Source organism: Callorhinus ursinus, unplaced genomic scaffold (genome assembly GCF_003265705.2).
Source record: "Callorhinus ursinus isolate GAN/ISIS: 27379988/994484 unplaced genomic scaffold, GSC_fseal_2.0 scaffold19, whole genome shotgun sequence".
Classification (NCBI taxonomy): Eukaryota; Metazoa; Chordata; class Mammalia; order Carnivora; family Otariidae; genus Callorhinus; species Callorhinus ursinus.
Genome location: NW_027397081.1, coordinates 22,255,337 through 22,282,065, shown reverse-complemented (window position 1 = coordinate 22,282,065; position 26,729 = coordinate 22,255,337). Strand labels below are relative to the sequence as shown.

At 52.4% G+C, this 26,729-nt stretch overlaps 1 protein-coding gene and 1 long non-coding RNA gene across 5 annotated transcripts in view; one reads left to right on the top strand and one right to left on the bottom strand.

Moving 5' to 3' along the window:
* Positions 1-26,729, top strand: part of KIRREL3 (kirre like nephrin family adhesion molecule 3) — a 541,225-nt gene that overhangs the window by 383,736 nt on the left and 130,760 nt on the right. The window lies entirely within an intron of this gene.
* On the bottom strand, positions 1,926-12,730 carry LOC141374587 (uncharacterized). Its single transcript, XR_012381600.1, has 4 exons — positions 12,405-12,730; positions 12,090-12,258; positions 11,095-11,283; positions 1,926-2,253 (listed from the first exon to the last, which is right to left on the bottom strand). It is a non-coding gene; the product is annotated as an uncharacterized lncRNA (long non-coding RNA).

Sequence of the window (26,729 nt, the reverse complement as noted above, 5' to 3'; positions counted from 1 at the left end):
CTAAAAGTCAGAGATAACGTTTAAGAGGCAAAACAAGAATTATTATTCCCATTGTGGAGGGAAGGAAACCGAAGCTCAAAGACATTTAATGACTTACCCAAAGTCTCTCAGCAATAAATGGTAGAGTGGGTGGTCATTCTGTAACAGTTTGGTGTTCACTTGTTAGCAGCAGACATCCAGAGTACCAGCGGTGTAAACAAGCAAGGGGTTAGTTAACTCTTTCTCTCGCATAACACGAAGACTAGAGGTAGGCAGGCAGCCCATCCTGAACACTGGCTTCCATGCTCGGGCAGTACCACAGGTCATAAAAGGGCTGCCGAAGCCCCCAAGGCATCAGCTCCACTTTTCAGGCAGGAAGAAGAGGAAAGAGCGACAGCAGTGCACCCTCCCAGGGGAACCTACCATCTTTAAAGAAGCCCACCCAGTGGTTTCTGGTTGTATCTCAGTAGCTACCTTTCGCTTTTCAAGGGACACTAGGAATTTATATTTTGTTAGCTTAGTTACATTCCCACAATATAAGGATTCTGATGGTAAATAAATGGGAGAATGTGTATTACGTAGGCAAACAGTACTTTTTGACACAAGACTCAAATTTCCTGAATTTAAACCCCCAAAGTCTTCCCACTCTCTAGACTGCCTATGGTAAGCATGGACAGTAGTTGTCCACTACCCTGTGCCCTGGCCTAACACTGAGTCACTGGCCACCCTGAATTATCCAGCATCCAGGGGGCCCTGCTGCCCAAGCATCGGTGGCCAAGGGCCCCAGGAAGACATTATTGTGTCTGCTCCATCTTGAGTGCCGTTTGCTACCGGCCGGCCCAAATCGCGTCTCTGGCAGGTTCTGCCTGCTCAGCTTGAATACGCACTGAGTGTACTTCTCTTGGGGCTTCACAGACCAGCCATGGGTCTTTGCTTTTATTGTAGGATCATGATGGGATGTTGAAGGGGAATTCAGTGGCTGTTGTGCTCCATTCTAGACACAACAGTGTTTCCCAAGGATACAGTGTTGGTCACGTTATATTAAAAAAAAAATGGTGCATGCAGGACTCGGGGCACTGGAAGCGCAGCCAGTTACATACTTGTGTTAATACCCCAGAGATCAGAAACAAGTGGCCACATTCTGCCCCACTGGTACCAACTTTTATTCCATGTCGGGGAACACAAGGGTCCCATTTTTCACTGGTGTGGCAAACAAAGAACCCTGAAACCAGTCACGGGGGGAGGTCCTTGAGACAGCAGAGTGGGGCCACTTGCCCTTTGAGACCAAAATAGTTTGGAGCTCCAAATGGAAACTGTGAAGCTGATGGCAGAGCAATGTGACAGGGCCATCCTTTCTACCAGCTTCCTGTTGCCCCATTTCCAGATTTCTTCCTGTGACATTTCAAGTTACAAGGCTCCCATCTCAGAACTTTGACTTTGAATGTCTTTTCATATTGGCCTTAAAGAAGATGGTGTCATCAGTGACCTTTTTAAAAGACCACGGGGGCTTAATTAAAAACTAAACTTGGCCACTTAATTCAGACGATCCTGTCGAGTCCTCGGCACCAAAGTGAACTCAGGCTTGTCAGCTTGCAGCAAGCAGGCTGTTGGCACTGCCCTGTGGTGTCCCGGCGCTGTGGAGCCGCAGAGCGCTGGGCAGGTGCTGGCCCAGGCCCCGGGACCACCGATGCAAGACAGGGGCCCGGCCATGAAAGCTCAGGAGCTCTGCGGAGAGTGGAGGAGCCCATTGGGGAGACCGAGGCATCTGTGCAGGGAAGGCCCTCCAAGGAAGAGAATGGGGACCACATGGGTTCCTGGTGACGGCCAGTCTAGAGCAAGGGAATTTCTCCTATGACCTAGCTTCCCTCTGAGTGACTCAGTGGAGGGACCGGGACCCACGTAATGACCCCATCCTGCTCCTTCCTCCTGTTTTAAAGATCCTCGTCATTGGTACATGTCTTCTGGGTCTTGGGCGCTACACGCAGGCTCTGCCTCTCTCTCCTGGCTCCCATCACCAGAGGTCGTCAAACTCATCCGGAAGACCAGACCGGAGGGTTGTTTCTGTTCTTTATCAGTGGTGGCTTTTAGTACCCCTTCTCAAAAGAGGAAAGCAGGGCTCAAGGTGCAGAGGTTAGCTGTGAAGAGTTTCGCGCTCCCCACTTCGGGTCCCTGGAGCCATCTGGAGAGGTACCTGACTCCAGTTCCTTTGTCTGCCCAAAGTGGGCGTTCACCCCTTCTGGGCCCCTCCTCTCTGCTCAAGTGGGTTAAGAGCCTCTGAAAGAGAAGAAGAGGTTGATGAAGTAGATCCTGAGTGCTCTCCAGCCAGCTGTCAGCCCAAGGACCTTGTCACCATCCCCATCCCCACCCCCACCCCAGCTACAGGGAAACGATGCCACCCGTCGCTGAGGGGAGCTCTGCGTCCACGGTCAGTGCCGGCTTGGGAAGGGGGCTGTGTTCACGACAACCAGGAAGACCCCGGTGGGCCCAAGGTCCGGACAGCTGCAAAGTGGCTTTCGCCAGGAAGTACCACTGGCACCGAGGACTGAGAAATGCATGACAGGAGGCTTGCAGAAAACACCAAGCGACTCCTAAACACAAGTTCCTTCTCTGTGTCCTCGGAATTTTGTATATCTGTAGGATAGTGCCTTTCTCTGTGTTCTTGAATAGGACCCATGGCCAGACAGAGAAGGGAATTGGCCAGGAGTGTGCATTAGAAATCAGAGAATTTTAGAGTTGGCAGAGGTCTTAGAGTTTCTACTGCTGTGTCTTTGTACCCTTGAAGGTCCCGCTCATCAGGCCTCTGAGGCTCAGAGTGTTAAATGACTGGCCTGGTGGATCCAGCAGTGGTTAGCCACCCTGCCTGGGAAGAAAGGAGTTGCTCCCCACCCCGCCCCCAAACCAAGCCCTGCCCTTCAAGGCCCTCCTGGATTTCTACCAGGTCCTCCATCCTTCCCGACCCACGCCTCTGCCTTCCTCCGTCTGCAGGTAAATGAGTCCCGCGTCCTCCAGCAGACCGGCACTATACAGGCCCCGTGACCAGTGTGGGGGGGGTGAGGTCTTGAGAGTGGGAAGGAGGGAGCCAAATGATCTGCTTTCTCTTCTCCATTCAGGCAGAAAGGAGGGGGGAGGAGCCTCCGCCAATGCAAAGTAGCCTCCACCTCGTCTTGTGGTTTGTCAGTCAGTCGGCAAACATCCACCCATCCAGGGAGCCCCGCTGAGCAAAGCACTAGCCTGGCCTGGGCCCCCCCTTGGGGGAGGACTGTCAGATCACATTGCCTGATGCGCTGAGTTCCATGGCAGCTATCAGTGGGTTAACGTGCAGAGCTTCCTAGAGAGGTGGTAGGAGAAGGCGGACTTCCCAGCTTTGGGGGCAAGCGGAGGGGGCTTACAAGTCCTCTTGAGAATCTGCTGGAAGCTCTGACGGCTCTGAACATCCTCCTTCCTTAGACGTTACATGCATATTCACTCTAGTTTAGGGAACTGCACGCCACCCTACTATGCGCACACCACCCCATGAGGACACTGTTCTAGATTATCCCGCACATACAGGCAGGGTGGCCCCAAGGAAACCGCCAGCAGCAGGCCAGCGAGTCGGCTGATCAGTCAGCGGGGAGTGGGGCCAGGAGTGTGTTCCATCACCGACCCCGAACCCAGAGAGAATGCAGCACGCTGGCCAGTGCGGGCCTGCCTGCCCCGTCCACTTAGCACGCTGCCCTGTGCCCTCAGTGAGCAGGGAGGACCGGCTGGGGGCTGGGGACCGGATGACAAGCCTGCTTGCCGCTGTCTCAGCCAGAGAGAGCTAGTGTCGTGGAAATGTGGCGCCCCTGCAGCCTCCCGATAACAGTGCTAAATAAAGGTAATTTTCAAGTTCCCAGTTAACAATGGCTGAGCGCGCAAGCGGTGACCAAAGAGTCAGTCAATTACTGGGCGAGCTGTCGGGGCACTGCTCTAAGAGCCACCTGGCCCGTGGTCTGCGTCCACACAAGGATGACCTGCAGAAAACAGCGTCTTCGCTCCATGGGAAGCCAAAGCCACATTTGTTTCTCCAAAGCCTGGGCGTTTTTTTCCTATTAAAGAACCATTCAGATAAGCCACGTGTCTGCAGAAAGGGTATGCTCCCTGGGCTTCTGGCTGCGAAGCTTTTTGTCCAAAGGGGCCCTACCCAGTGCCTCCTCCCCTCTAGCCCCTCCCAGCCCCAACTTGCCCCAGGCCTCCCTGCCCTCCGCTTCCCTGAAACAGGCCTCTCCCCCGGGAGCTGAGATTCTCTTTCTTCCTGCCCCCTTCTCTTGTGGCCTCACCGGCTCCGTACAGTAGCTTTCCCTTCCCAGAGCACACACAGCCTAACCTGGGACTGGTTCCAAACTCACTTCCTCCCCAAGGCCTCCCCAAGTGGCTCTTCTGGGCCCATGCCCCTGGCTTTCTTGGCCCTGACCCGAACAGAAGGACTATTTGCAGCCACTCACTTGTGCAGGAGGCTTATAGGAGGTACTGTGTTTTCTTTGCCATGGTCCTTTTTATCGATGTGGTCTGTCCTCCCCAGTGAACCAGACCCCTCAAGGACACTGCCTCCTCTAGACCCCTCTCTTCTGTGGGAGGCTACATGCTGTAGGAGAAAGAGCTTGAGCTTGGGAATCAGTTGAAATTGTCAAATCTTGACTAACCCCCAACACACCTCCTAACTGTGTGACTTTGGACTTCGCTCATCCATGTAAAGGAAATGAGGTTTACAATAACCATTAGAAAAATACCTACAACAGAGCCTGACACATCACAGGCAGCCAACACACTTAAGTCCCCATCCGAGGGGCCCAGCGGAAGGTTCTGGAATTTTATTTCATGGCCCATTGGGGGCTGTGAACAAGCCCTTAGCTCTATCTCAGAGACTCATTAATGAAGAATCCAATGGCAAGGAGCCCCCAGCCCGAGCACTTGCAGGCCCCCAGAATGTCAGGGCCCTGAGCGGCCCAGCAAGAGGCCTGGGGCTGCTTGGACTCCAGGAATGGTGAGCTGTGTGACCTTGGGCAAGACACAAAACCTCTCTGAGCTTCCATTTCCTCATCATAAGGGAAGTCTCCACCCAGCTGGTCCACACAAGCATTACTGTGAGGAGCAGTGGGAGCACCTTCATGGACGGCAGAACCACCTGGGGTTTGCGTACCCAAACTACCTCCCTGCCAGAACATGTGAAGTTTCACCCAGGGATTTATGCCTTTAGGTTAAGGGCTTCTTTTGTTTAAGTATTTATACCCTTGGGTTATGGCTGGTTCCAAGCACCAAGCCAATTGTTCGACTTTAACACCTTAACACCACATTAGTGCATTAGATCACTTTCTAATGAGGCAGTTCTCAAGGGAATGGGGGTGAAATGAGACCCACAGGACAGATAAATCGTGGTGTGGGAAGGAGGAAGAGAAAGTAGGAAGACCTGGGTGGGGTGCCCAGCAAGGCAGGGTCCTAGGAAGTCTGAGCTCCTGGATCCCAAGGTGGGGTGAGGGAACAAGGCAGAGACAAAGGCGGGAAAATGAGAGGGGAACACAGAGAGCTTTGCTCCCTTCCCAGCTTCCCGAGGGCTATTTCCTGCCTCACTTCATCCCTCTTCTTATTCCCCATCCCCACTCCCACCCTCACACTGCCAGGAATGGTCTGGGACTCACAGTTACCAGGTCAGAGCACCTCTCCTACACTACTCCGCCTCATCCTGGACAGGCTGGTGCGCTCCTCCCCGCACCCAGGAGGACACAGACTACTGTCCGTGTCCCTAGCCTCCTTGAGCCGGGGACAGCAGCCCCCACAGGCACTGCTCAGGCCCTAATTACACCCTCCATCACTTTCCCACTGAGGCTGAAATGGGGACAGATCACTCACCAAGCAGTGGCAGTGACCTTCACAGACCGATTCTCCTCCATTCAGCCCCCTCCTTGCCGGAGACCATGTTCTCTTTCATCTGGAGCCTTCACCGAATGCCACAGCAGAGCCAAGTGCAGCCATTGGAGACTCAGCCTGCGAGGCGCGGAGGGGGGCGGTGTGGGCTTCAGCCCGTGGCTACACAAGAGGGCGATAAAAACGGGTTTGCCCACAGTGGCTAATTTCTGGAAGACCTGGAGCCTTAGGATTGGCTGTAAAGCCTAACAGTTGCCAACCCTGGGACTTGGGGACCCCAGAAAAAGTCAGTGCCATCTTCGGCTGCATTCTTTGCAAAACGATGTTCCAAACAGTGAGGTGACAGCCCCCTGAGCTTAGCTTAGTCAGGCCACATCTGGAGTTTCGCATTCAGTTCTAGAAGTCTGTTTGGAAAGGGATATTAACAAAACCAAGAACACCATGGTGGTTTAGGAAAAGACCTGTGCCAGATGAGGAAGAGGTGGCACGTTACAATGCTTAAGAACACGGGATCTCAAGAGTCCGCCTCCTGGGTTCACATGTGAGACTCAGCTAAGCTGGTATTTGTATTCATATTCATCTTTGTGTTAATCTGGGTACCCGGAGGATATGCTCTGCTGCAGTTGGGCCCTGGTTGGTATTCAGAGGGTGAGCTCCCATTCCTCAGGATGAGACACAGTAGACAGTGGGGATCTCGGGTGGTAAGTGAAACAGGCCCTCAGCCTGCAGCGCGGGCACCAGGACGGGCCCTGCCCAGACCTGGCAGGGGCAAGGATGCTAGCAGGTGAGGCCAGGATGAAGGCAATTCCCGCGAGCATCAGTAACTGGCGTACTAGCGGGAACTGAGGCTGGGAGGGAAGGAGCCGCACTCACCCCCGATAGAGAGTGTCAGCACCGCACAGGCCCCAGGGTGCCTGAGACATGCTTTGGGTTCAGAAACAGGCGTTCTTACCCCCGCACAGCCACCAAGGGAGCCGTGTGCCCAAGCGCACATGACTGCACTTCCCTGAGTTTGTTTCATTCGCAAACAGCAGTGGCTACTTCCCAGGGCGGGAAGTGGGGGAAAGCACTGAGCAAGGCCAGACCCCCAGACCCTGAACGAATGTCAGCTGCCTCTCCATGCTGCTTTTCAGTTTCCCAGGGATCATGAGCCACCAGCAATAGAACCGGTGCCAGCCCTGCCCGCAGGTGGGGCGGCGGATGGCTGGCCACCATGGCCCTGCTTCCTTGGCCCAGAGTGACGATCGTCATGGATGAAGCAGCCGCAGCCCAAGTTCTAGAAGATTCAGAGGGTGGCTGTGCCCCCATTTCAGGGACTTGCTTTTCCTCCCCTCCCTGCAGACGCAGAGATAGCCCAGACTCCTCCAGTTGTGGAGGGTTTGGAGGGCCCTTCATCTGCCATCCGGTTATTTGTTGTCCCTGTTGTCATGAGGAACAGAAGAGAAACAGCATCTCTGGCCAGAGCCGCAGGAGGCAGACCCTGGAGAGAGGCAGCAGCCCCGGGGCTGCAATAATTGCTCTGATTGGAAGGCGTTTTTTCGGGTTCCTGGGAGAGACCTGGGCTGTGCAGCAAGTTGCCGGTGCCCCGGGGGGTTCCGGGAAGATCCTGGGGGCTTGTGGCTCCCTTGAAGAATGGGTGCTGGGTTCCACGCACCGAATTGCTGTTATTTCTTTCTCCCTGCAGCGAGCTCCCTGTTGGGGTGACAGATGTCCTTGGTTTTCCCCGGTTCTCCCACTGTCTCCCCGACCTCACCTCAGCTGTTCTCACGAGACAGAACTCTAACCTCGCTCATAAATCCATTCATTGGACATGTATTTCCGGAGTGCCTACTAACTGCCAGGCTGTGTTCTAGGTGCTTGAGGTCTATCGGGGGGGAAAAAAAGGCCCCTGCACTAGGGGGAGAAAGACCCTAAACAAAAACATAATACAGAAGCTAGTTAGGGGCGCCTGGGTGGCTCAGCCCATTTTTGGAGGGTTTCGAGGGCTCAGTCGGTTGGGCGTCTGCTCAGGTCATGATCCCAAGGTCCTGGGATTGATTCCTGCACCGGGTTCCCTGCTCAGCAGGGAGTCTGCTTCTCCCTCTCCCTCTGCCTGCCGCTCCCCCTGCTTGTGTGTGCGCTCTCTCTCTCCCTGTCAAATAAATAAATTTTTAAAAAATCTTTTTTTTTTAATTTTTAAAAAATCTTAAAAAAAAAAAAAGAAGAAGTTAGTTGTACAGAATGCTACAGAGTGCCTCTTAGGGGAGGAGAGTGGGTGGAGCCGGGTAAGCCGACCTGGGAGTGCCCCGGGCCAGGGCAGGGCCTTGGACTCCAAGGGAAACCTTCCCTGAAGGCTTCTCTCCTGCCCGTCCCTGCCAAGGGCCCCCTAGCAAGGTTCCACCAAACCACTCCAGGTTGTTATTTCGGCGAAGGAGACCCCAGCTTTCCCCGGGCTCCTGTTCCCACCCTTCCCAGCCAGTGCAGCCCTTGCAGGTGCCCAACAATGTGCAAGTCACTTTTTTTTTCTTTTCCTTTCAAAGATCCATCCACTTATTTCAGAGAGAGAGTGCACGCCTGAGCAGAGGGAGCCGAGGGAGAGGGAGACAAGCAGACTCCCCACTGCGCGGGAGCCCAGTGAAGGGCTCTGTCCCAGGACCCTGGGATCGTAACCTAAGCCAACACCTAAGCCCCAAGATTGGGGCTCTGGGAGGATGAGTAATGAAGGCCAAGGTCACACAGTTCTAGTAAGTGTGGTAAGAGTCTAGGAAGTGGTAGAGCCGGAACCTAGCCAGGACTTTGGCTCCCCATCTGCACTCTGGGCCATGACGCAGTGTTGCTCTCACATCCCTGATCACATTCCACCCAAACCCATCCCATGAGCCAGGAATGATAAAGACCATTTTGCTCGTGGAAAAACTAAGATGCAGAGAGTATAAGTAACTTGCCTCAAGTCATACAGCTAGCAAATGGCAGAGCCTGGACTTGTCCCAGATGTGCCTCCTGGGCCAGTGTTCTCTCCCTGTGCCCCAGATTGCACATATTCTCAGGTCAGCTTCTCCCTCCTTCTTGAAACCCTCCAAAAATGGACTTCAGCCCCCTCTCCATACCAAGACCCTGGCTCTCCTTCATTCATTCATCCCTTGCATTCAGTCACCCCATGAACATGAGCAAGGAGAGAAAAGATAGACGGCGATGAGGATTGTGTTCAACTCTTTTACTTAAGTCATAATCATGCCTAATCTAAATTTGCAGGAATGTGTTACACAGGCTAATCATTCACATATATTGTACCACAGTTTCAATTTAGGGGAAAGTAAAAGCCATTCAGAAGGCAGAAGTATGTTAAATGAACAACTCCCAGATTACTGTCCTTTAGTTAGATAAAGCACAGCAGGGAGGGGTTGGGGTTTGGGGTTGGCTTTTTTTTTGCCCCCCTGGGCTTTTTTTTTTTTTTTTTGGTTTTGGTTTTGGTTTTTGGTTCAGGGATTGGTGCTGTCTACTCTGGTTTGGGTGCATTTCTGGCTCCTCCTTCACGTACAATTAAAGGCTGAGGAGTCCAAGGCAAAATGAAGACCCTCCAGGCTACAGGTTGGCGTGAGGGAGTGGCGGTGGTTTGGGAGACATGGTGGCTCCATGGACTCATGCCTGACGGAGAAGACACATACTTGGGGTCTGCACCCTGCTCCCAGCTGACCTCTTGGCCTGCTGCCCACCACTCCCTCTCCAACTCCACTCCAACCCAGACTGAGCACACCATCCCTCGAGCATAGCATGCTCCTTCTGACCTCTGCATTTGCACGTGCTGTCTCCTCAGCCTGGAATCCTCTGCAGCCCCTTCTTCATCAGCCGGCTTCCTATTTGTCCCTCAGGTTTCAGCTTCGAAGTCCTGTCCCTTGTGAACGTTCCCGGAGAAGTGCCATGTGTGGTCAGCAACTCACCCTGCACATCATCAAGACACCCTAGACTCATTAGGGCATGCATCATACTGTATTATAATTGTCTGCTGACGTGTCTCTCACTAAACTCCCTGCTTCTTGAAGGCACAGACTCTGTCTTGTTTACAGGTGTGTCCCTCAACCTAGCCATAGCAGGTGCTCAATAACTGTTCATTGGATGAATCAAAAACCCTGAGCATTCGCCCACTGATTTGTGCTTCTCCCAACACTTTCAGAGCCTTTGCCACATACCTGCTTCCAGACTACACCGTGAGCTAGCCAGGTGTTTTCCTGGTCTAACCAAGTAGCCCCAGTGAGCTCCAGCAGATCAGTGGCCCAGTGATGGGAAACCAGGGCCTAGGTTCCATATCACTTGTAATGGGATACACCACCTTGTAATAGCTATTTCAGTATGGGCAAGTGATAGCACCGAAATCCTCACGGCCCAGAAGAGGTGAGGAGGCTTGATGGGACATCCTAAAAACTGGATCTGAAGCCAAAGACCCGAGTTCAGTCTCAGATCCGCTGCGTAGATGGTGTGACTCTGAACAGGTTGTCTAATCAATCCCTCTGAGCCTTAGTTTCAGGTTTATAAAATGAAGCTTACCCGTCTCAGAGTGTTGTTATAAAGACTGAATGAGAAGCAAAGCATGAGGGGAGTTATACACTTTGAGGTGGTCCCCCACCCCCCACACCTCTCCTCATGCTCAACCGAGGGGTTGCTCAGCAAGACAACTTTGTACTTGACTGTGATCATCCAGCCCCACTTGGATTACCTAGTTACCTAGTTACTCCATAATGATTTAGACCTGGAACATGGTGGCACTAGGCAATGTGATTCTTATTGATTTTGGCTCCGTGTCCCTCATGAACAAGGACACGTGAAGAGTGGCCTCTATAATTCAAGATCCTCAGGTGCCTTTTAGGGGCCAAACGTCTTGCTGTGTTTTTCCAAACGTGTACTCTAATCTGAGTTCATCCTTCACATCCCGTCTTGGAAATACAGCCACGTCAGGGGAGGGATCCTGCGGCTGAGTGATGTTCTCCAATAGAGAGTTTGTTTTTTAAAGAGAGGAAGTAAAGAATAATATTCCTGTTCTAAGCTGCTGAGGGAATTAGGAAGGCAGACAGCCATTACTCAGGTTGGAATCCTGCCAGGGCTTATGATATCATATTTATTTGCCAAGAAAAACACCTCCTTCATATCTCTCAGGCAGTGAAGGGAAGCCAAAGCCTAACCCCAAACACGTTTTGTGCAGAAGGTTTAAGACACACAGACGGGGCTTACTGATAACGGCGGCCATTTACATTTATGGAGTACCTTTTAGCTAGATGGACCCCCAGAGTTTGACAGGCAACATGGACAGCTGAACAGACAGGCGTGAAGTGCTGCACAGATCCCTTTGTTCCCACATTTCTTGCAGGCTGCCTCCCTGGAGTCCTCGCTGCCATTTGGCATATGAAGGTGGAAAATCCAGCACTTTCCTATCCAGGTCTCTGCTTCCAAACACTATTAAGAAAACAGGGGATAAAAGTACCTCTTGTTGATAACATTCCACAAACTGTCTTGGTAAAGGTTAATTCCTTTACAGCGCATTCCAGAGAGCTACACAAATGAATTCAGAGCTGTCTGATAGCTGATGTTGTTGAGTTAAAGGGCCATTATTGGGGTTCTGGCCTGTTGCTTGTGAGGCATGCGTGGTGGTGGCATCTGACCTGCCACTTCAATGATGTCAGTGTGGGGAAGCTCTTCCCAGGTCTTCATGAACCTGCCTGCACCACCCTCATCCAGGTTCAGCCCAGCGAGACAGAAGGAGAGGAGCTGGTAGGGCTGACAGCCATTATTCTGGGCACCCTGGCACTAGGGGACAGGTGAGCCCACATGGAAAACTTGGAAAAGCGACCTTTGCTCTACTCAGCTTGCCTGGACAGCAAGGCTGGGCCAAGCTTACGGGACTGGCACTGAGCCACAGAAATGCGTGTAAAATGGATTTTCGTGAGGGCCATGGAATGGGAAGGAAGAAGGGATCATCTAAGAATCCAGGTGCATGAGGAACAGCTATCAGAGAGGGTGAGCCTTCACAAGTGCCGGGGACGGGCAGTGATGGAGAACATAAACAGGGGTAGGCCAGACCATATAGGGCTATTATACAGAATCTACATCTAGACAGCAAAGAGATGGGAACCCCAATACCCTGCTTCTGGACCACCAGCTGGGACCACCCTCTCTCCAGGAGCTGGACCGCGTTCCCAGGGCCCGTGGGGGTTATTTATTTCCCTCACTTGAGCACCCAGCCCATGCCCGTAGTCACGCACCGGGTGCCCTGATCGCCACTGACTGGTATTTCTCAAATTTCGCTCGTGAGGACGGCTTTGTGGCAGATACATCATCTCAATTTCCGGGAGGTCCTGAGGGGCAACCACCAGACTGCACACGCTGAACGTCGGCTACATTAAGCTAACACATTCGCATCATTGAAAAACCCTATTTATACAAAATAAACATGGGGTTAGACACCACAGAGGAAATAATGCGGTATTGATTAAAACAATGGCCTGTAATGCCTTCTCAGAAGCTTCAGTCACCAGTGGCCTCCTCAGAGGCCCCGCTCACTGGCTAAGCGTCCCTACCTGGCAGCCGCGGGCTGTCGTTCTCCAAGCTGAGAAGACAGGGCTCTCCAGGGGCCCCGGAGAGATGAGCAGGGGCCTCCTTTTATGGAGCCCTCGAGGTGTGCCAGGCCCTGTGCTAAGTGCTTGATCTCGTTTTACCCCCCAGAGCAGCCCTCGGAGGTGGGTGGTGTCACTATTTCCATTTTACAAAGGAGGGAGCAGAACAGGGAGGAGTTCAGTGTCTTGCCTAGGGTTGTACAAAAGATGAGGGGTGGAGCTGGGATTTGAAGCTAAGTCAGTTGAACTCCATAGCACGTGCTATATTCACTACGCTGGACTCCTTTGTGCGTTCGTTCCGCAGTTACATATGTAAATATACAGACGGGGAGTGAGAGGGCCACGCCCAGTAGGCGGGGCATTAGGGGCGGGGGCTCCGGACAAGACTGTTACCCGTGATTGGCGGAGGGGTGGCCAGTAAGCAGCTCAACGTTGGCCATGATCCCAGCCATCCTGTGCTAAGAAGAAGGCCTGCAATGTAGCAACTCTGGAGGTCTCAGTGTCTCAGAAATGAAAAACCTCATTTTGGAAAGATAACATATTTCCCTAGAGCTGCTGGTTAGCCTAGGGCAGGAACTTATTTTCCCTAGGAGGCACGCAACCCCCTCAGTTCTGAAGGAGTCCACCCCAGCTGAGGACAGCAGTGGGGTCTGTGACCACAGATCGGTGTGTCCGACGGAGGAGGCTCCGATGGCACACGGGAGGGGTAGGGCCAGGGAAGCAGGCTAGACGGGTCAGGGTAATTCTCCATGATGACGAGGAGCTGGTGTCAGACAGGGGAGAGAGATGGAAGAGGCCAACTCCCAAGACCAGATAGCAGTATCCCGGTTGGTAAGGAGCCACCTTTCTCTGCTCTCTCATTTACTGGTTGTGTGACTTTGCACACAAAGCCTTAAGCCATCTGAGACTCATACCAAAACTAAAGATGATCCTACCTCTGTGTCAATGTTGTGAGGACTCAATAAGAAAATGAGTGACCGCGGGGAGCACTGGCCTGTTGTGCGGCCAGCACTCAGTAGAATCTCCATGTGAGTGCAGAAGGGGAATACTTGGTGACCTGCATTTTCTGTCCTCGCGGGACCGTACAAACGGAGACCTCTGCATTCAGCTCTCACCCTTTGGGGAGACCTGGAGCGGAGGGGGCCCTCCACTTCTCAGCCATCCCCGCTGAGCCTAGAATGGGAAGGTAAATGGGCAGATTTTGCATCTGCTGAAATCCTTGCTTTGCTGGTTTGCTTTCTTCTGCTGTAGTGGAGGATTTCTGCTAAAGCCTCCAACCGTGTCTGGATTATTGCTTCCAGCAACATCAGGGGAGTGCGTTCTGATACCAACTCTCACAAAACACTAATGCAGAAGCACAAACCGGGGCTTAGCAAGGCTGGGAAAAGTGGTCACAGGTGCTGCTGGAGAAACCCAGGCTGCGTAGCAAACAACCCACTCTCGGAGGGGACAGTCATGAGGGAGAGAGCCCCGGGTCTAATCTGAGCAGGGAGGCCAACTGAGAGTTCACCCCCTCGTTGGAGACACGAGACCCTTGAAGGCCAGAGAGGGTCAATGATTTGCTAGAGGTCATCCAGTAAGGCCAGAGGAACCACACAGGCCGACCAGGGCCAAATAAAGGGGAGGAGCCTCGCTCTGGAATCAGGCAGATGTGGGCTCCAAGCCCTCTGCAACTTATCTGTATGGCTTTGGGGTGGGTGCTTGACTCCCAAGGCTCTCTGTTTCCCCATCTGTGCAATGAGACTGAATACCTACCCCGTATAGCCAGGGAGCCATAAGGCCAGGTCCGATCTGTTACAGGGACTCAGTAAGAGTCCCCTTTCCAGCACCACCCCCCTTCTCCCTCGGGGTGAATCTTCCCCTTCCTTATCAGAACACCAGAGGCTGTCCGTGTGCAAGTGTCGTCTTCCTCTGGTTCTGAGACCTAATCCGGGCTCAAGTGAAGACTCCTGGATCAGGCCATAGCCAGGGTGGACAGAGGGTCCCTCAAACCTGAAGAGTCCGGGGCTGGTTCTTCCTTGCTGGACTCAAGAGAGGAAGACAGAGCTGAGCAGTCCCAGGCCACACATGGCCCTGCTTGGCCAGGGTGCACAGACACCATGCCAACAGCCTTGCCCACAGGAGACTCACCAGGAGGCCAGTGCATGAATGCCTGGAACCACATGGAACTTGATCTGGGCAAGAGGAAAGGAAATTCTGGCTCCACCCTCCACAGTCACAGCCCTCCACAGAATGCCTCAACTTCCCTTTCTAGATTTCCCCGCACAGACCCTGCCTGGTTGCCCCAATCCATGCTCCCCCTTGCCCATTCCCACCCTGAACCTTCAACCCTCCTCAAACTCCTCCCCCCTCTCCTGACCGGTCCCCAGCATCCTATGCAGCCCAGTTCTAGTCTCACCTCCTCCATGAAGCCCTCCCTGGCCAGACCAGCACAGTGAATATTGGTTGCCCTTTGGGTGTGCATCCTGTGTCCCAGCCGTGGGGGCCCCTGGAGAGCTGAAATGAGCCCCGTACATCTGTATACTTTATACTTTCAGCTTTCATCCAATGTTCGGCCCCATCTGCGTGTACTGTTTTTAAAGAATTCCAAGATCCAAGGAGACAGGCAGACAGATGAGTTGGACAGATAACCTTAACACAGAGGTGCAAAGCAGTGGGGGACCATGCGAGCAGATGGGGGGTCTCAGGACCCAGGGTACCAGCAGTGGGAAACTGCAAGGATCATCCAGATCTAGGTGCAAATCCAGATGTTGAGAAAGACACAAAAGCCATCCCGCTCAGGGAGTTGTCCCCATGGGGCCAATGTTGCATGGGCTTCTGTGCTCGTTCCCTTGTTTCCTCTGTCCCCATCCTTCACACTCCCTCTCCCCAGTTCTCCCCACCTGCCAGCTCCCTGCTTTATCCAGTACCCTATATGGTTCATGAAAGAAGTTACCAGTTAAACAAGACAGTGGGTCCTGGAGACCCTGAGTGCTCGGCAGCACAAAGGCCCAGTAGAAATCTACTAAGTAGATCAGAGGGATAAAAGCTCAGACAACAAGCAGGAGGATTTAAGGAAATGAGGATCTTCAGTCCCTGGTACCTGAGGAGGTCATAATTGACAGAGCAGCCTGAGGTCCCCTAGCCCCACATGGAATTTAAGAAATTGGATTTTATCCTCACCTGTGTTTGGGAACTAACTACCCTCCCAAGTGATAAATTTCAAGGGCTCTTGGTGGAAATCACTAGAAGCCACACTGCCATCATCTGTTTAGTCTCTGCCTATTCATCTTTCCGAGCCATGGAGGGCTGGCAGGGACCTCTTGGTGAGCTCTGGCGTAGACCTTCTCTGGCGACTGCTTCATAAAGGTGGCATGTGTTGGGGGACAGAGCCCGGGCTTCAGGCTCGATCCGGACCCAGTAGCCGTGTGGCCTCAGACAGTCATACCACTTTGCTACTCTCCCCGAAGGCAAGGATGGAGTCTAGAACCCAGGAGGGATGGCCAGTTTCTAGGATGCTGGTCTCCAGCCCCACCCCAGGGTCTTGCACTCACGGTGGTCCAAAGACGCCCAGATATTCTCCTTCCAGAGACCGGTGTTCCCTGGATCCTGCCCTCTGCCATCGACCCGACTGAGTGCAGAAGTCCAGAGACTGAATTTCTCTCGGGTGACATTTTGATGAATTTAGACCCAAACTCACTCGGCTTATTGATCCTAGAGAAAATGTTCATCCTTTAAAGACCACCCGACTGCATGCTTAATCCATGTGCCACACACCGGGTCGATACGAAACGCTGCCAAGGCAAACATGATGCTGAGGCCTTTATTGAAAGAGGACTCAGTTACATTCTAGTCCTCTCTTCCTTCCACTCCAGCAGAGCACCCCCTGCCATGGGGGCAAGTGTCCCCCCTGAGGCTGAGTGGTGGTCAGCAGGAAAGCCGCGGGTTCTCAGCCTGCTCCGCTGCCTACAATGTGCTGGGGGTCGGTGAGCCAGCCCGTTAGCCTCTCTGTGCCTCAGTTTTCCCATCTGAGAAATAGGAGACAGGCAGCTGCGTCTCCACTTCTATGTGGAGGGAACAGCATAACCGTGTGGAACAGTGCCCAGCACAGGGTAGCTACTCAGCAAACACTACTCCCCATGCTTGGTTTTACAATCCCAGCACAGAGGACCTAATCTGTGGCTCTGAAGTCTTCTGCTCCTCAGCTGATTAAAAAGGGCCCTCTCGATGTGCCTCCAGAAACAAAGCGCCAGGGAAGAGAGGAAACAAATTAACCCTCCCCCACGAGCGGGTGCACCCACCCTCAGAGCAGCCCCGAGCAGGGCCAGGCTGTGGGGCCTGACGCACACTGCCACTCGGGCGAGGCTCCAGGGACAGCATTTTGCAGATGGAGATGCTGAGGCCCGGTGACGTGTCCAAGTGATGTGACACTTTCTCCCACTAAGTGATGTATAAGGGAAAGGAACTAAATAGATGCTGTCTAAAACAGAAGCTTGGGAAAGCAAAAATTGTCTATCTTGTTCACACGGTATCCATGGCAACCGGAACCCACTCATCGTGAACTCTCAACAAATAGGGGGTGAGTGACTGAGCGAGTGAATGATAAAGAGGAAAAAAATCAAAGATGTAAACCTGAATGACTTGACGCTTAACCGCATAAGGCTGACCCACGTCCGAGGCTGACTTACGGCACATTTCTGGAAAATGGAAAAAAAGGCCGATGAGAGCAGAAGTCGTACAGAGTCCCATTCTCAAACCCCCAGATAAACTCTCGGACCTGAGCCTTCATCTTGGCCCCCAAGGTTTGAAAGGGAACTAAGGTGCCAGATCAGTTGGCCATCTGTCTGACGGAAGGCTAGATCCCCCCAGTCTGTTTGGTCACTCATCCAATACAAGCACTTACTGAGAGCCTGCTGTATGCCACGCTCTGTGCTAGGTAAGAGAGACACAAGTATCTGTTGAGCTGGTCCCTGCCTCACGGTCACGAGGGTGGAGCAAAGGATAATAAGCCATCGTTTCATTCATAGAGAGTCTCATAGCAAAGCAATGTGCAAGGCATGGGGGTCCAGAGGAGGGAGTGCCCACCTGCAGGGATGGATGGAAGAAGGAGTGGAGAGGGAGTTTCCTGAGGGGGTCTTGAACTAGGGGTGGGATGAGGTGTTGGAGGGCAGTGCAGGAATCCCCAGCAGAAAGACCAGGTCGCAGACACAGAACGGGAATCAGCAGGGCGCATTCTCAGACCTACTCAGCCTGACCCTACATGTGGTAGGGCAGAGGGCCGATCAGCAAACGAGACTGGGGAGGAAGGTGGGCAATCATCCCTGCTGCTGGCGCCCCCCAGGATGGGAAAGGCAAGGACACAGCTCTGCAGCAGGTGGCTCTGGGGAAATGACTTCCCTCCCCGGAGTGTTCGTTTCCTCCTCCGTACAAGGGTGAATGGGGGGACTCCTAAGTTCCCTTCCGGTTCTAACATTCTGACATTTCTGACTAATGCACGAGATCAAATATGTACACAAGACCAGAGGCATAAGAAAATACACAAAGAAACATGGGTAATCTAGTGCAAACAGTGTAGGAACTGAGTAGGTTGGAGACGGGGGCAGTGCTTGAAATACCTGTGGACTCGTCCTTCTAGACCACACATCCTGGCTTCCAGAGCCCTGGGTCATGCCCAGCATGTGAGGAAAGGGAGAGTTCCCAGCTGAGCCCCAGGGAAGTCTGGCCCTGAATGAACTAAGTGCCCCCAGATGGCAGTACAGAAAGAAGCATGGGAGAGCCGCTTCGCCTTTGTGTGGTGCCAGAGGCTAAAACTGGAGTTATACGTCATCCCACAGAGCTCCCGACACTCACGAAAAGAAATGCACTGGCAAAAAGTAGTAGGAGTCCTTCCATGGCCCGCAGTTCCCTACAGGCAGCTTCATTTCTGAGCTATGGTCATCAAGATAGGGGTCATCTCAGACCCAACAAATCCTAAAGCTAGAGGGATCTTAGCGATCTTTTTGGTGAGACGCTATTAGTTTGGGTGGGGGAGCATCAACCCCTTTGACAAAACATGAAAGTCTCTGTTCTCTCCTAGAAGAATGAATGCAGACTCAGTTTTGTATGCATATTCAGAAGGGCATAAGAAGATCTGATGTAGGGCCCCTAGAGGCCCCCTCTGAGACACCAGGTTAAGTCTCCTGCCCTAGTTCAAGCTCTCTGTTCTCCAAATGAGGAAACTGAGTCCCAGAAAGAGCAGGTGACTCACCCAAGATCACCCATTGAATTAGAGCAGAGACAGGTTCCCAGGAAAATCAGGCCAGCATCTGCCCCAAGCAGGGAGGCAAGCAGCAGGGCCCCAGGATCCCTGGTGTCTGACATGGAGCTTGGTCCCTGCAGATGCCATGGCTCCACTCTAGCAGGGAGCACAGAGAAGAGGGGCAACCAGGCTCTGGCGGCCCGTCCCCAGAGCTTTCAGCTCCTGCTGCCTCCCCGGCCATGACAACTAGCCTTCCACTAGTGGAGGAGGGACTTGGGTGATGGTGCACTGACTCAGCAGCTTCTGAGCCGTCATTCCATGGAATGCTCCTCGGGGAACACTGTGGGGGGACGGTTCCTCACAGGACAGACACTCGGAGCTGCCCACCTCCCTCATGCCCATAGTGTGAACCAGGAGATTTGGATTTGTGAGAGGTAAGATCCTGGACCTGGGGGCAGGGGGCGGGAACCAGGATTTAAGAGAACTCAGACCAGATTCAGGGCTCGGTTCTGCTGCTCTCGAGATGAGCTGCCAAGGGCAAAGGATTCAACCTTCTTGAGCCCCGTTGTCATCAACTACAAAACCAGGATCATCACAGTGCCTTTTCACAGGGCAGGTGTAAGAATTAAATGAGATCATTTATACGTAGTGCTTAGCACCATGCTTGGCGATATATGTTAGCTGTTTTGTCCCACTGCCGGGGGGAGCCCCAAGGTCGTAAATCCTTATCTTCAGGATCTCACATCTGGTAACAATGGATAGGAAGAAATCCCCCTTCCCACTCTTCCAAGTATTTGCTTAAGATGCAGCAGGAGGCCTCCACAGAAGCGCCTGGAAGAACTTGCTGCCATCAGCAGATGCTGCCCATGCAGAGGTTTTGCGTGTGCCCCCGATGAAGATGTTAAAGCCAAGTCAGTCGTGACATTTCTGGAATGGTGGAGTCCTGCTAGGAGGTGGGAGACTGAACCGACTGAGCTATCAGGGCCATCCACCAGGCATGCTTCTCTGGCGGGACCTTGGCAGCCTCAGCTCAGTCAGTGGTCAGTAAAAACCGGACGAGACACAGAGAGATGATGACCCACCTGACGTGAAGTGGAAACCACAGGTGAAGGCCCTCAGTCCCATATGTGAGAGACCTAGAAGCCAGAACCAGGGTAAACAGGCCTCTCTGCAAATGTGAAAGCTCAGCCAGTGGTGTGCTGGTCGACCAGCCCTCGGGAAGGAGAGTGGAGGGAAGAGCCCTGATGGCAGCTTTGTCATTTTCCTTGCTGTAAATCCTCCCACCATGGCCAATGTGAGGGGCCCATGTGACATCACTGAATGCAGAGCTGGGAAGAGAGGCACACAGCTCTTCCACACGGGTCCTAGAGCCCCACTCCATAGCTGCAGACTCTGCCCCAGGACAGGACAAACGCCTACATACAGTCCCTTGGGCTCCAGTCTGGCCTAAGTCCTTTCAGAGAGACCTAGCACCTTGCACTGAAGACAACTTCTTCCTTCTACCGAAATGAAACCTGCCTCCTTATAATCCCCATCACCTGGTCCAGACTCGTTCCCCTAAAGCCCCGTGGTCAGTCTTTTCTCTTTCCTACTTCTACAACCCAGTTCTTCACCTGTGTCTCTTGTGGCAAGGCTTACAGACCCTTGCTGGCCTGGCACCCTCCTCTAGGGGTTGCTGGGTTTGTCCTGTGTCCCTTAAAGAATGGCTGGGCGCCTGGGTGGCTCTGTCGGCTAAGCATCCAACTCTTGGTTTCCCTTAAGTCATGATCTCAGGGTCGTAGATTGAGCCCCGTGTTGGACTCTGAGCTAGGTGTGGAGCCTGCTTAAGATTCTCTCTCCCTCTCCTTTTGCCCCTCCCCCCTCTAAAAAAAAAAAAGGATGGCTTACAGAGATGGGCACCTCCTTCCATGTGGGTCTGAGCAATGCCAGGTAGAACTTTTCATCATGGCTCGAACTGAACAAGAGGACCTTTATCTGAGTCTTTCTCTGGATTTGTTCTAATTCCTTGGCTGGTTTATAAGATTCCAATGGTGAACTTTAACCTTAACCTTCTTTCTACTCCAATACCCAGTACATGCCCTGTGTTCACTCTGCGGTTATTCAGTAACTGCTGGCCAGGTTGACAATGACCATTATCAGGCCCCTCAGCTCCTCTGATTCTACAAAAGACCAGCCTTAGACCTACACTACCATGCAAGCCAGGGCTGGTAGGCCCCCGTAAGAACACCAGGAGCCCACCCCTTTCCCGAGAGCTGGGCATCACTGTCCGCTAAGCAGCTGTGGACATTGTCTTTTCAACAGTAGAGGAGACTCTACTCAAACCAGAACCAGAGCCCTCGGGCTAAACTGTAGGCTTAGAGTATTTTATTCTTGGTCTGACTTTCAGCACACCCGTGCTCTTTATAATATATTATTATAAATGTTGTTATTTTTGTGACTCTTGTTTGTAGGGAACTTACAATATGTCCAGCCTTTGTCCCATATATGTGGACAGGTCATAGGAACACAACTGTCCTCACCCTCCCCTCCAGCTTTCTGCACAAATTATCCCCAGTCTTCACTATAGCTCAGGAGTCTCCATTTCACAGACTAAGGAAATGAAGGTAGACACCTCAGATCAAAAGGCCACACTACTAAGGGGCACCTGGGTGGCTCAGTCTGTTAAATGTCCGACTCTTGGTTTCAGCTCAGGTCATGATCTCAGAGTTGGGCTTGGTGCTCAGCAGAGTCTGCTTGAGATTTTCTCCCTCTCCCTCCTCTTCTGCCCCTCCCACTGCGCTCTCTCTCTCTCTTTCTCAAATAAAATAAATAAATAAATAATCTTTGAAAAAAAAATAAGGCCACCATACGATCCAGCAATTGCACTACTGAGTATTTACCCCAAAGATGCAAATGTAGTGATCCGAAGGGGTACGTGCACCCCAAAGTTTATAGCAGCAATGTCCACAATAGCCAAACTGTGGAAAGAGCCAAGATGTCCATCGACAGATGAATGGATAAAGAAGATGTGGTGTATATACACCATGGAATATTACGCAGCCATCAAAAGGAATGAGATCTTGCCATTTGCAACGACGTGGATGGAACTGGAGGGTGTTATGCTGAGTGAAATAAGTCAATCAGAGAAAGACATGTATCATATGACCTCACTGATATGAGGAATTCTTAATCTCAGGAAATAAACTGAAGGTTGCTGGAGTGGTGGGGGGTGGGAGGGATGGGGTGGCTGGGTGATAGACATTGGGGAGGGTATGTGCTATGGTGAGTGCTGTGAATTGTGCAAGACTGTTGAATCACAGATCTGTACTTCTGAAACAAATAATGCAACATAGTTTAAGAAAAAAGAAAAAGAAGAAGATAGCAGGAGGGGAAGAATGAAGGGGATTAAGTCAGAGGGGGAGACGAACCATGAGAGATGATGGACTCTGAAAAACAAACTGAGGGTTCTAGAGGGGAGGAGGTAGGGGGATGGGTTAGCCTGGTGATGGGTATTAAAGAGGGCACGTTCTGTGTGGAGCACTGGGTGTTATGCACAAACAATGAATCATGGAACACTACATCAAAAACTAATGATGTAATGTATGGTGATTAACATAACAATAAAAAAATTAAAAAAAAAATAAGGCCACACTACTGTGTGAGAAGTCCCAAGAGCTGTGGGCCCCAATGGTCCAAGCTTCCTGGGCTGGCTTCTCTCAGCCTCAGGAGCTAGGGGAGGACCTGGCTGTCCCATCCAAACCCTGTAAGCCAGGACAGCTGTGGACATCCTACCCCCCAGGCCCCACAGTTAAAGGCTATTCTTGTGCTGGACCAGGTTACCTCACGGTATCCTCCAACCAGAGAACCTTCTCCAGACCAACAAGAGATATAAATCCTTCCATAGCTCAGGCCTGGGCCACCAGCCTCCTTCACGTGGCTATGACATCCTCTGTGGTCAGGACAGAGCCTGAGTCAAGATCCCTCACAGTTTCTTATGGGCAAACAGGTCACAGACACACGTGGACTGCCACTGCCCACATGGGCTGAAACCTGTGAGTTCCCTGGCTCCAAGACAGACCAGGAGCGGTCAGTGTGGTTGCAGGTCTGTTGTGGTACACCTGTCCCAGCTCGGAGAAGTACTAAACGGCCCACAGATGATCCAAACAGCAGGTTGATAGGGACAGGTAGGCAAGAGAGGAGGTGGCCAATGGTAGTGAATACCATTTTCTCTTCAGAGGAGATTTGTCTAAGGTGTCGGCTGGAGTCTGGAATTCCTTCCCATTCTCTCACTCTCATACGGGAGCCTGTGCGTTCTCTCTCTCTCTCTCTCTCTCTCTCTCTCTCTAGTACTGCCATCCTTATCCTCTGCTCTGGTGGGGCTGCCAGACTGGATGACCCTGAATGGGGCCCCCTTTCTGGGATTCAACTGTTGATGTGTAGGGTTTGTGCAGTCCCTGGCATGCCTGGTAGCAATCAGCCTCCCACTGGGATGGCCTCGTACTGAGTAGACTTTCATGTTCTTATTAAGTGAAGGCTAGTGGTTCAGAATCATTCCCCTGCATCTGTTTGGGGTTGATGCCTAATCACAGCTCTCAGGCTCTCCCTGCCCCCTCATGCTGAAAGATTAACATTAAAGAGAAGAAAGGTGCTCTGATTTCTGCTGCTGGGCCGCCAGCTTGGGTCTGGAGCTCTGGGGAAGATGGGGAGGCTTGGTTTTACCCCAAGCCTTGTGTTCAAATCCCAACTCAGCCATGAGCAGCTGGGTGACTTCAGGCGGTCTCAGAACCACTCTGATCATCGGTGCCCGCCCCCTCTAGGAATGTCTCATGTCTTGTGAGCTTTCCAGGAGAACTTGTATCTGGCATGGAAGGACTTCAAAGCCCTGTGGGTGTGTTAGCTGCTGGTACCCAGTCAGGATCTCGTCCTCTGACCCATGTTCCAGTCCCTCAGGGGCAAGGGGTTTCCATGGAGCTTTCTGGAATTCGCAGACCTTCCATAAGGCATCTTTGGGCAAGAACAAGGGGGTAGAACCAGCCTGTGGCATTCACCCTAAGCTTCTCCCAGAGGCATCCCCCAGCAACGGCTCACCCCGTCGGCCCTGCCCCTCCTGCCCCGCACACCAAGTGGGAGAGACTGCATTTGCACACCCTCATTTTTGAAGGCAGAAGAGACATGGCGCGAGGGCCTCCGTGTAGCTACATGGATAGCTAGATAAATAATTACTAAATAAATAAATAAATAAAAATAAACAAAGAAAGCCTCCAATGAGCTTGAATTGCTGCCGTGCTGAGAGGTAACTGGCAGATTCAATTTAATTGTAAGATACAGAGTTGTAATGGGGTGCGTGAGGCTCAAGGAGGATTTCAGTTAATGGGAGGACAGCAAGGACTCCCTTGCCTTCTCCGCCGGCTCTTCTAACCCCACCGCCTCCTTTCCTTCCTTGCCTTGTGGGCTGGGGCAGCGGCAGGAAGATCTGCCCGGCCCTGGAGGCCAAGGTCCAGCCCACCTGCAGGCCTTGGCTCCTCTCTAGCTTCAGTTAGCAGGCCCCGGGCTGGGCCTCGTTCAGGACACGCGAGAGGAGGGGCAGGGCAGGGAGGGGCTCCATGCTCCCAGCCCTGCCTTCTCCTGCCCCCGTGAAGGTGTGCAGTTTCTGGAGGACACAGCTCCTGCTGTAAGGCAAGGCGTAGCTACCGGACTGTGAAGAGACAACTCTGATTTATTTGCCTGGGAGCAAAAGTATGCCATCCCCTGGCCTGCCTCCTGTTCAGCTTTCTATCCAGAAAGTGGAAAGGGCATTCCCCCAGCGCACTGAGGCTTAGCTGACCCCCTTCCGGCCGCAGGACCCTATAGTCAGCGAGCATGTGCTCCCTCGCTCTTTCTCTCTTCTCTCTCTGTCATACCATCCCAGTTGCCCTCATTCTCTGTTCTGGGGGGCTGCCGGGTTGGATGGCCCTACACTCCGTGTACTTCCCCAACTCCCAGGACATCGTTTCCCTCTTCCGCCCCCTTCCCTTGTTCCAGGTGAGAGCAAACATCTGCCTCCACCCCTCAGCCCCCTCACCCCCCCACCCCTGCTCTCTTCAGACATGGGCCGGAGGGCCGAGGCTGGCCATTCCTCTCTGACTCCACTGATAAACGCCTTAAGGCCAGCTTGTGGCCCTTATGGGACTCTCTTGGTTAATCTTCACCATTTATGCTTTTATTGAGGCCATAAATGGGTGACAAAGAGGTTTGCAAACCCATAAGTAAACAGTAGCCACTCTCCATGTTTCCCTGCCCTGCCCGCACCTCCCTGTCTCCCCTGGAGGCAACCCAGCCTTCTCCAGGCATGCACTCTCCAGGGGCCCGGCTCCCACATGGACTTCTCAGCGCCCCCTGACCACTGGCAGAAATGCCCGTGACCCCAGTGCCCAGCACCCTCTGAACACACACGGTCCCCTTCTTCCCACCTAGGTCCCTGCTGGTCACCTAGGCTGTGTGCTCAGCATCCAGATGACATCCCAGCAAAATGGCACAGCCTGGGCTCTGGGATCAGATGAGCCTCGATTTTGGTCCTGGCTCCTACACTTCCCAGCAGCCGTGTGACTGAATTATTCAACTTCCCTCGGCCTGACCTGTACAATGGGGCCAATAATCCATATTGTCAGGAATCTGTGTGAAGATTAAATCCATGTATCAGTTTTATAGTCAGAGCATTTTATTGGGCCTCTACCTTCCCAAAAATCTGGGTCTCAAGAGAAGTGCAAGGGATGGGGTGGGGGGGTGCGGGGTTAAGGGGGGATTTTAAAGGCTTCCTTATGGCCCTCCGTCTTAGGCCTTTGGGAACTCCATTGGTCTTGAAAGAAAAAAGAGAAAAGAGATGGCCTCTTTCTGCCTGGCCTCCTAGCTGTGATTGACTGGCCATACCAGGCGGAGCCTCCCTAGGGAGAGGGCATACAGCTGTCAAGCATCTGGTCCCATTCGAACATTACTCACCAATTCCAACTTTCTCTTAGGAAAAGTCTAAAAGCCTTGCAGGCATATGGCCTTCAGCAGTCCCTGTTCCTCACAGGATAAGTAAAGTGATGACAGGCCAGGGGGAGGAATGGCCTTCATGACCCTGTTTCTGTGTCATATTCCCTCACGGAGCGATTAACCCCCTGGGATCAGACATCTTAAACCAGAGATGGCTGAGGTAATCTTGTACATGTGATAAAACTGTTCCCATAAAATTCTTCAACTAACATTAAACTTTCCCCGATCCCCAGCACCTCTCACAAAGATATTATACCAGTCATCCAAAGAACCCCACGAATAATCAGGTTTACTGGCTTCATCACTTACTAGCTGTATGACCCTGAGTGAGTTATTGAATCTTTTGGATTATCAGTTTCCTGTTTTATCAGATAGGAATAATAATAATACTTAAGAGAATTTTTATGATTTAAAGAAGGTAATGTATGCAAAGTGCCTAACCCAGAGACTAATCAAACATAAGCAATCAGTAAATGGCAATTTAAATGGTGATGGTGAATTAAGTAAGCTTGGCCCCAGATGATACCAGCCAGTAGAAAGTGGGCAAGGCCAGGCTGCATCCAGCCCCCAGGGGGTGGGGTAGCCTATGTCCCAATTCCAGGGTGCACAGGAATGTGGGAGAGCCTGCCAACCCTGGGGCTTGCACTGATACCCAAGTGGCCCAGAGGAAGGCCATGCTCTGATTCAGTTGGTGGCCATGTTGGAATTCCAAGCGATGAGAGCTAGGAGAAAAGACTCCAGGCAGTGTCTGAGGGTAGAAGATGAGCCCAGCCTTCCATGAAAAGAAAGATGACAAGAGCCAGGCAAGGTATCAGAGAGCCAGCCCGGTGCGCTGAGACTCAGCTGGTGAGGAGCGTATCTTCCAGAGAACTGAGAACAGAGCGTGGCAAGGTGCACCAGGCATGCCGTCAGGCAGACAGGTGGACTCAAGCTTTGCCACTCAATAGCTTAGGGAGCCTAGGTAAACTCCTTAGCCCTCTAAAATGTCCATTTCTTTATAAAGAAAGGGAAGAATAGTAACACCTGTCTTTACAAGGTCCGTGTGAGGGGAAACAAGATGAGAAAAGTAAAATGCTCAT